The sequence below is a fragment of the Oncorhynchus gorbuscha genome, linkage group LG18 (assembly GCF_021184085.1).
Source record: "Oncorhynchus gorbuscha isolate QuinsamMale2020 ecotype Even-year linkage group LG18, OgorEven_v1.0, whole genome shotgun sequence".
Classification (NCBI taxonomy): domain Eukaryota; kingdom Metazoa; phylum Chordata; class Actinopteri; order Salmoniformes; family Salmonidae; genus Oncorhynchus; species Oncorhynchus gorbuscha.
The window spans coordinates 67,732,951-67,743,403 of record NC_060190.1 but is presented as its reverse complement, the minus strand read 5'-3'; positions in this window follow the sequence as shown (position 1 = coordinate 67,743,403).

The following is a 10,453-nucleotide window of genomic DNA, read 5'->3' as shown; positions in this document are numbered from 1 at the left end:
ACGGTGCATAATTGGCCCAATGTCGTTAGGGTTTGGCCGTGTAAGGCCGTCATTGTAAATAAGAGTTTGTTCTTAACTGACTTGCCTGGTTAATTAAAGGTTAAATTAACCATGTTATTTCAATATCCTCTCATCAGAAAGTTTGATTAGTGACTGGGAATGCTTCTTAACATTAGGAAAACAATACAGTGATGTACTCTTTAACAATAGGGAACATATTATTGCAGGTCTATGCTATGATGGTTCTTATTCACACAAAAGCATACACCCAGTGAATTGTATGAACTAAACTTTTTTCCAACCTCGTTTATCTCAAGAACCTCTGTTGCCTATTGCAATACACAATATTTGCCAGTAGAGAGGAGTGTTGTGTTATTCAAGCCAAGCCAACGAATGGCCTTCATGCAAATGGGGGCTCTTCCATAGAACCCTGTAGGCTTTTCCACCTATCACCAGTAAACACAAGTTACAGTACTACATTTTTTGGGGGGGATAACCACAGGACACTAAAGTCAAAGCAATGCTCACCCTTTTAAAGTATATAACATAGTTATATGTATATATATAGGTGAAGTCGAAAGTTTACATACACTTAGGTTGAAGTCATTAAAACTCGTTTTTCAACCACTCCACAAATTTATTGTTAACAAACTATAGTTTTGACATGTCGGTTAGGACATCTACTTTGTGCATGACACAAGTAATTTTTCCAACAATTGTTTACAGACAGATTATTTCATTTATAATTCACTGTATCACAATTCCAGTGGGTCAGAAGTTTACATACACTAAGTTGACTGTGCCTTTAAACAGCTTGGAAATTCCAGGAAATGATGTCATGGCTTTAAAAGCTTCTGATAGGCCAATTTGAGTCAATTGGGGGTGTACCTGTGGATTTATTTCAAGGCCTACCTTCAAACCCAGTGCCTCTTTGCTTGACATCATGGGGGAAATCAAAAGAAATCATCCAAGACCTCAGAAAATAAATGGTAGACCTCCACAAGTCTGGTTCATCCTTGGGAATAATTTCCAATTTCCTGAAGGTACCACGTTCATCTGTACAAACAACAGTACGCAAGTATAAACACCATGGGACCAAGCAGCCGTCATACCGCTCAGGAAGGAGACGCGTTCTGTCTCCTAGAGATGAACGTACTTTGGTGCAAAAAGTGCAAATCAATCCCAGAACAACAGCAAAGGACCTTGTGAAGATGCTGGAGGAAACGGGTATGAAAGTATCTATATCCACAGTAAAACGGGTCCTATATCGACATAACCTGAAAGGCCGCTCAGCAAGGAAGAATCCATTGCTCCAAAACCACCATAAAAAAAGCCAGACTACGGTTTACAACTGCACATGGGGACAAAGATCGTACTTTTTGGAGAAATGTCCTCTGATCTGATGAAACAAAAATCGAACTGTGTGGCCACAATGACCATTGTTATGGTTGGAGGAAAAAGGGGGAGGCTTGCAAGCCAAAGAGCACCATCCCAACCGTGAAGCACGGGGGTGGAAGCATCGTGTTATGGGGGTGCTTTGCTGCAGGAGGGACTGGTGCACTTCACAAAATAGATGGCATCATGAGGAAAATAAGAATTTGTTGTTATCTGACTTGCCTAGTTAAATTAAGGTAAACTTAAAAAAAACCTGGCTCTGCCAGATGGAATGGGACAAAATTCATCCAACTTATTGTGGGATGTTTGTGGAAGGCTACCCGAAACGTTTGACCCAAGTTAAGCTATTTAAAGGCAACGCTACCAAATACTAATTGACTGTATGTAACCTTCTGACCCACTGGGAATGTGATGAAATAAATAAATAATTCTCTCTACTATTATTCTGACATTTCACATTCTCAAAATAAAGTGGTGAGCCTAACCTAAGACAGGGAATTTTTACTGGGATGATTAAATGTCAGGAATGATGAAAAACGGAGTTTAAATGTATTTGGCTAAGGTGTGTTATGCAGGTGAATGAGGACCCAAAAGCGACTTGGCGAAAACAGAGTCTTTAATCCAGTTTAAGGAAATAGCAATACTCCTAGACAAATCGGAGCGGTAAATAAAGCATAAGAAACAATTTCACTCGTAATCACGAGAACTGACTGGAGACTCGATAATGAACTGCAGGTTGCCTCGGGAAGGCACTTGACCGTAGCAGACTCAGACACCTGCTCACCACGCAGCATCTGAGGGAAACACGACACGACAGGGCGATACAAAGACACAGCACGGTGAACAGTAAACAAGGATCCGACAGGGCAGAAACGGAAAACAAGGGGAGAAATAGGGACTCTAATCAGGGGAAAAGATAGGGAACAGGTGTGGGAAGACTAAATGATTGATTAGGGGAATAGGAACAGCTGGGAGCAGGAACGGAACGATAGAGAGAAGAGAGAGAGAGAGGGAGAGAGAAAAAGGGGAACGAACCTAAAAAGACCAGCAGGGGGAAAACGAACAGAAGGAAAAGCAAAATGACAAGACAATATAAGACAAAACATGACAGTACCCCCCCACTCACCGAGCGCCTCCTGGCGCACTCGAGGAGGAATCCTGGCGGCAACGGAGGAAATCATCAATCAGTGAACGGTCCAGCACGTCCCGAGACGGAACCCAACTCCTCTCCTCAGGACCGTAACCCTCCCAATTCACTAAGTATTGGTGACCCCGTCCCCGAGAACGCATGTCCATGATCCTACGTACCTTGTAAATAGGTGCGCTCTCGACAAGGACGGGAGGGGGGAGGGAAGACGAACGGGGGTGCGAAGAAAGGGCTTGACACAGGAGACATGGAAGACAGGATGGACGCGACGAAGATGTCGCGGAAGAAGCAGTCGCACAGCGACAGGATTGACGACCTGGGAGACACGGAACGGACCAATGAACCGCGGAGTCAACTTACGAGAAGCTGTCGTAAGAGGAAGGTTGCGAGTGGAAAGCCACACTCTCTGGCCGCAACAATACCTAGGACTCTTAATCCTACGTTTATTGGCGGCTCTCACAGTCTGTGCCCTGTAACGGCAAAGTGCAGACCTCACCCTCCTCCAGGTGCGCTCACAACGTTGGACAAACGCTTGAGCGGAGGGAACACTGGACTCGGCAAGCTGGGATGAGAACAGAGGAGGCTGGTAACCCAGACTACTCTGAAACGGAGATAACCCGGTAGCAGACGAAGGAAGCGAGTTGTGAGCGTATTCTGCCCAGGGGAGCTGTTCTGCCCAAGACGCAGGGTTACTGAAAGAAAGGCTGCGTAGTATGCGACCAATCATCTGATTGGCCCTCTCTGCTTGACCGTTAGACTGGGGATGAAACCCGGAAGAGAGACTGACGGACGCACCAATCAAACGACAGAACTCCCTCCAAAACTGTGACGTGAATTGCGGACCTCTGTCTGAAACGGCGTCTAACGGGAGGCCATGAATTCTGAACACATTCTCGATGATGATTTGTGCCGTCTCCTTAGCGGAAGGAAGTTTAGCGAGAGGAATGAAATGTGCCGCCTTAGAGAACCTATCGACAACCGTAAGAATCACAGTCTTCCCCGCAGACAAAGGCAGACCGGTAATGAAGTCTAGGGCGATGTGAGACCATGGTCGAGAAGGAATGGGGAGCGGTCTGAGACGACCGGCAGGAGGAGAGTTACCTGACTTAGTCTGCGTGCAGTCCGAACAAGCAGCCACGAAACGGCGCGTGTCACGCTCCTGAGTCGGCCACCAAAAGCGCTGGCGAATAGAAGCAAGAGTGCCTCGAACACCGGGATGACCAGCTAACTTGGCAGAGTGAGCCCACTGAAGAACAGCCAGACGAGTGGAAACAGGAACGAAAAGAAGGTTACTAGGACAAGCGCGCGGCGACGCAGTGTGCGTGAGTGCTTGCTTAACCTGTCTTTCAATTCCCCAGACTGTCAACCCGACAACACGCCCATAAGGAAGAATCCCCTCGGGATCAGTAGAAGCCACAGAAGAACTAAAAAGACGGGATAAGGCATCAGGCTTGGTGTTCTTGCTACCCGGACGGTAAGAAATCACAAACTCGAAACGAGCGAAAAATAACGCCCAACGAGCTTGACGAGCATTAAGTCGTTTGGCAGAACGGATGTACTCAAGGTTCTTATGGTCTGTCCAAACGACAAAAGGAACGGTCGCCCTCCAACCACTGTCGCCATTCGCCTAGGGCTAAGCGGATGGCGAGCAGTTCGCGGTTACCCACATCATAGTTGCGTTCAGATGGCGACAGGCGATGAGAAAAATAAGCGCAAGGATGAACCTTATCGTCAGACTGGAAGCGCTGGGATAGAATGGCTCCCACGCCTACCTCTGAAGGCCAACCTCGACAATGAATTGTCTAGTGACGTCAGGAGTAACGAGGATAGGAGCAGACGTAAAACGTTCTTTTAGAAGATCAAAAGCTCCCTGGGCGGAACCGGACCACTTAAAACACGTCTTGACAGAAGTAAGAGCTGTGAGAGGGGCAGCAACTTGACCGAAATTACGAATGAAACGCCGATAGAAATTAGCGAAACCTAGAAAGCGCTGCAACTCGACACGTGACCTTGGAACGGGCCACTCACTGACAGCTTGGACCTTAGCGGAATCCATCTGAATGCCTTCAGCGGAAATAACGGAACCGAGAAAAGTAACGGAGGAGACATGAAAAGAGCACTTCTCAGCCTTTACGTAGAGACAATTCTCTAAAAGGCGCTGTAGAACACGTCGAACGTGCTGAACATGAATCTCGAGTGACGGAGAAAAAAATCAGGATATCGTCAAGATAGACAAAAACAAAAATGTTCAGCATGTCTCTCAGAACATCATTAACTAATGCCTGAAAAACAGCTGGCGCATTGGCGAGACCAAACGGCAGAACCCGGTACTCAAAATGCCCTAACGGAGTGTTAAACGCCGTTTTCCACTCGTCCCCCTCTCTGATGCGCACGAGATGGTAAGCGTTACGAAGGTTCAACTTAGTAAAGCACCTGGCTCCCTGCAGAATCTCGAAGGCTGATGACATAAGGGGAAGCGGATAACGATTCTTAACCGTTATGTCATTCAGCCCTCGATAATCCACGCAGGGGCGCAGAGTACCGTCCTTTTTCTTAACAAAAAAAAACCCCGCCCCGGCCGGAGAGGAAGAAGGCACTATGGTACCGGCGTCAAGAGACACAGACAAATAATCCTCGAGAGCCTTACGTTCGGGAGCCGACAGAGAGTATAGTCTACCCCGAGGAGGAGTGGTCCCCGGAAGGAGATCAATACTACAATCATACGACCGGTGAGGAGGAAGGGAGTTGGCTCGGGACCGACTGAAGACTGTGCGCAGATCATGATATTCCTCCGGCACTCCTGTCAAATCGCCAGGTTCCTCCTGAGAAGTGGGGACAGAAGAAATGGGAGGGATGGCAGACATTAAACACTTCACATGACAAGAAACGTTCCAGGATAGGATAGAATTACTAGACCAATTAATAGAAGGATTATGACATACTAGCCAGGGATGACCCAAAACAACAGGTGTAAAAGGTGAACGAAAAATCAAAAAAGAAATAGTCTCACTGTGGTTACCAGATACTGTGAGGGTTAAAGGTAGTGTCTCAAATCTGATACTGGGAAGATGACTACCATCTAAGGCGAACATGGGCGTAGGCTTGTCTAACTGTCTGAAAGGAATGTCATGTTTCCGAGCCCATGCTTCGTCCATGAAACAACCCTCAGCCCCAGAGTCTATCAAGGCACTGCATGTAGCACCCGAACCGGTCCAGCGTAGATGGACCGACATAGTAGTACAGGATCTAGATGGAGAGACCTGAGTAGTAGCGCTCACCAGTAGCCCTCCGGTTACTGATGAGCTCTGGCTTTTACTGGACATGAATTGACAAAATGTCCATCAAATCCGCAATAGAGGCACAGGCGGTTGGTGATCCTCCGTTCCCTCTCCTTAGTCGAGATGCGAATACCTCCCAACTGCATGGGCTCAGTCTCTGAGCCAGAGGAGGGAGATGGTTGCGATGCGGAGCAGGGAAACACCGTTGATGCGAGCTCTCTTCCACGAGCTTGGTGACGAAGATCTACCCGTCGTTCTATGCGGATGGCGAGAGCAATCAAAGAGTCGACACTGGAAGGAACCTCCCGGGAGAGAATCTCATCTTTGACCACTGCGTGGAGTCCCTCCAGAAAACGAGCGAGCAGCGCCGGCTCGTTCCAGTCACTAGAGGCAGCAAGAGTGCGAAACTCTATAGAGTAATCCGTTATGGATCGATCACCTTGGCATAGGGAAGCCAGGGCCCTAGAAGCCTCCCTACCAAAAACTGAACGGTCAAAAACCCGAATCATCTCCTCTTTAAAGTTCTGGTAATTGTTTGAACAATCAGCCCTTGCCTCCCAGATAGCTGTGCCCCACTCTCGAGCCCGGCCAGTAAGGAGTGAAATGACGTAAGCAACCCGAGCTCTCTCTCTAGAGTATGTGTTGGGTTGGGAGAGAGAGAACACAATATCACACTGGGTGAGAAAGGAGCGGCACTCCTTGGGCTGCCCGGAGTAGCAAGGTGGGTTATTAACCCTAGGTTCCGGAGGCTCGGCAGACCAGGAAGTAACAGGTGGCACGAGACGAAGACTCTGGAACTGTCCAGAGAGGTCGGAAACCTGAGCGGCCAGGTTCTCCATGGCATGACGAGCAGCAGACAATTCCTGCTCGTGTCTGCCAAGCATGGCTCCTTGGATCTCGACGGCAGTGTTACGAGCGTCTGTAGTCGCTGGGTCCATTCTTTGGTCGGATCCTTCTGTTATGCAGGTGAATGAGGACCCAAAAGCGACTTGGCGAAAACAGAGTCTTTAATCCAGTTTCAGGAAATAGCAATACTCCTAGACAAATCGGAGCGGTAAATAAAGCATAAGAAACAATTTCACTCGTAATCACGAGAACTGACTGGAGACTCGATAATGAACTGCAGGTTGCCTCGGGAAGGCACTTGACCGTAGCAGACTCAGACACCTGCTCACCACGCAGCATCTGAGGGAAACACGACACGACAGGGCGATACAAAGACACAGCACGGTGAACAGTAAACAAGGATCCGACAGGGCAGAAACGGAAAACAAGGGGAGAAATAGGGACTCTAATCAGGGGAAAAGATAGGGAACAGGTGTGGGAAGACTAAATGATTGATTAGGGGAATAGGAACAGCTGGGAGCAGGAACGGAACGATAGAGAGAAGAGAGAGAGAGAGGGAGAGAGAAAAAGGGGAACGAACCTAAAAAGACCAGCAGGGGGAAAACGAACAGAAGGAAAAGCAAAATGACAAGACAATATAAGACAAAACATGACAAGGTGTATGTAAACTTCTGACTTCAACTGTAAGTCATCATATAAGTAGTGTAAGAGAGCAATGAATGAACTCAGTCATTCCAGTCTTTGTGTGGTTATACACGTCTTTGTGTAGAAGAGGTGGTTCAGTCAACAACACCTGCATGATAATGAATAGCTTTTCCTTGAGTCTTTTCCCAGACAGGTGCCTCAATCATCAGCTTTAGCTCAGAGGGCTATCGTGGGTTCATCTCCCAGTTAGTCATGTTGTACAGATGTTAAATGGTTGGTTTTTATCTGGAGTGTTCTGTGGGATGATGGAGTCAGAGTGTAATAGACTGCTGAGGGAAGCAGAGTGGGCTAAGGCCTCTCCAGCCCTAATCGGGAGGCTCTATTTCAGGCTCTTCAATTAAGGAGCTCTGCTCTGCATCCTGACTGCCGTGGAGGACAAACTGTGTCCTCACTCTAAACTCAGGACACATTTCTGCCACTGCACTTTTTATTGTTAATATTTTATATACCGTAGTTGAAAAATATGTTCTGTCATTCTGTTTCCTCTGTTATGAAAAAAAATAAGATTACACTTTATTTGGATAGTCCATCTGTAGATGCTATACAGACTATCAGTAACCTTTCAACTATCTATCGACTAACCCTAACCTTAACCCTTATCCTAACCCCAAAGTTAACCTTAACCCTTACCCTAGTGTAACCAGTGTGAAATGGCTCGCTAGTTAGCAGTGCGCGCTAGTAGCATTTCAATCGGTGACGTCACTCTCTCTGAGACATTGAAGTAGTTGTTTCCCCTTGCTTTACAAGGGTCGCGGCTTTGTGGAGAGATAGGTAACAATGCTTCAAGGGAGTCTATTGTTTATGTGTGCAGAGGGTCAATGGTTCAAGCCCAGATTGGGGAGAGGAGAGGGACAGAAACAATACTGTTTGACAAGTCCTAACCTTAGCAAGCTTTTGCTTATCAACATATAACTGTTAATAGTATGACCATCTGTAGAGCATCTACAGCTGGACTATCCAGACTATCCAAATAAAGTGTGACTCAAATTACACTATAAATACAAAAGCACCCCTTCAAATGAGTGAATTTGGCTATTTCAGTCACACTCGTTGCTGACAGGTGTATAACATCGAGCACACAGCCATGCAATCTCCATAGACAAACATTGGCAATAGAATGGCCTTACCGTCATAAGATGCCACCTTTTCAACAAGTCAGTTTGTCAAATTTCTGCCCTGCTAGAGCTGCCCCAGACAACTGTAAGTGTTGTTATTGTGGAAAAGTCTAGGAGTAAGAACGGCTCAGCCACGAAGTGGTAGGCCACACAAGCTTACAGAACGGGACCGCCAAGTGGTGAAACACTGTCCTCGGCTGCAACACTCACTACCAAGTTCCAAACTGCCTCTGGAAGCAACATCATAAAAATAACTGTTCGAAGGGAGCTTCATGTAATGGGTTTCTATGGCCGAGCAGCCACTCAGCCTAAGATCATCATGTGCAATGCCAAGCGTCAGCTGGAGTAGTGTAAAGCTCTCCACCATTGGACTCTGGAGCAGTGCAAATGTGTTCTCTGGAGTGATGAATCAGGGTTTGCCATCTGGCAGTCCAACGGACGAATCCGGGTTTTGCAGATTCCAGTAGAACGCTACCAGCCCCAATGCATAAGACCAACTGTAACATTTGGTGGAGGACGAATAATAGTCAGGGGCTGTTTTTAATGGTTTGGGATAGGCCCCTTATTTCTAGTGAAGGGAAATCTTAACACTACAGCATACAATGACATTCTAGATGATTCTGTTCTTCCAACTTTGTGGCAACAGTTTGGGGAAGGCCCTTTCAGCATGACAATGCCCCCGTGTACAAAGCAAGGTTTGTCGAGATCGGTGTGGAAGAACTAAGCAAGTCCCCTCATCTAGTGGAAAGCCTTACCAGAAGAGTGGAGGCTGTTATTGCAGCAAAGGCCAACTCCATATTAATGTCCATGATTTTGGAATGAGATGTTCGATGAGCAGGAGTCCACATACTTTTGTTCATGTAGTGTAGATAGCCAATGATAACCTCATTCCAATGAAATCCTCCCCAAAAGTTTTACATTACCTGCCACAATACTGAATAAACAAAGTGGAATGTAACTTGAAGGTTAGGCACAAGGCAAGATATTCAGACTAAAAAGCTCTGTTAGAATTGTGTGGTGTCAGCATCGCATAGCTGTTCTCTTTTTTCTTCTTCTTTCATTTGAAACTCTGAAACTTTTCTTCCCCTCTACTTATTTACACTGACGTTATTGCTGAGAGAGGTGTTTTCATGCTCGTAAACATCCTCCTCAAGGTGTGCTGGCTGGCCTTCAGTCAAATACAGAAGCTAACTTTACGTAGAACATTGACTGTGGATTCCAGTTGTCAGATTTAGCTGAAAATAAGATTGGGCTCCAATGATATTTGAGGTCACACTTTGTCTCGGACCCACAAACTTGGATGAACAAATGTATTTGGTATGCATGGACAAAACGTAATGGATGTACAATCGACTAGACTAAACAAATTGGTTCATGGCAATTCCACGATGACAGCGTGATGCTGAGACTCACTTTTTCACTTTAAAATGTATCCCAAGCAAAAACCATTTATTGCAAAGTTGAACAAACCATACAAGTTGAAGTCGGACATTTACATACACCTTAGCCAAATCCATTTAAAATCTGTTTTTCACAATTACTGACATTTAATCCTCGTAAAAATTCCTCGTTTTAGGTCAGTTAGATTAACACTTTATATTAAGAATGTGAAATAATGTGGACTAATAGTAGAGAGAATTATTTATTTCTGCTTTAATTTCTTTCATCACATTCCCAGTGGGTTTACATACACTCAATTAGTATTTGGTAGCATGGCCTTTGAATTGTTTAACTTGGGTCAAACGTTTCGTGTAGCCTTCCACAATAAATTGGATGAATTTCGGTCCATTCCTCCTGACAGAGCTGGTGTAACTGAGTCAGGTTTGTAGGCCTCCTTGCTTGCACACACTTTTTAAGTTCTGCCCACAAATCTTCTATAGGATTGAGGTCAGGGCTTTTTGATGGCCACTCCATAACCTTGACTTTGTTGTCCTTAAAGGCACAGTCAATTTAGTGTAAACTTCTGA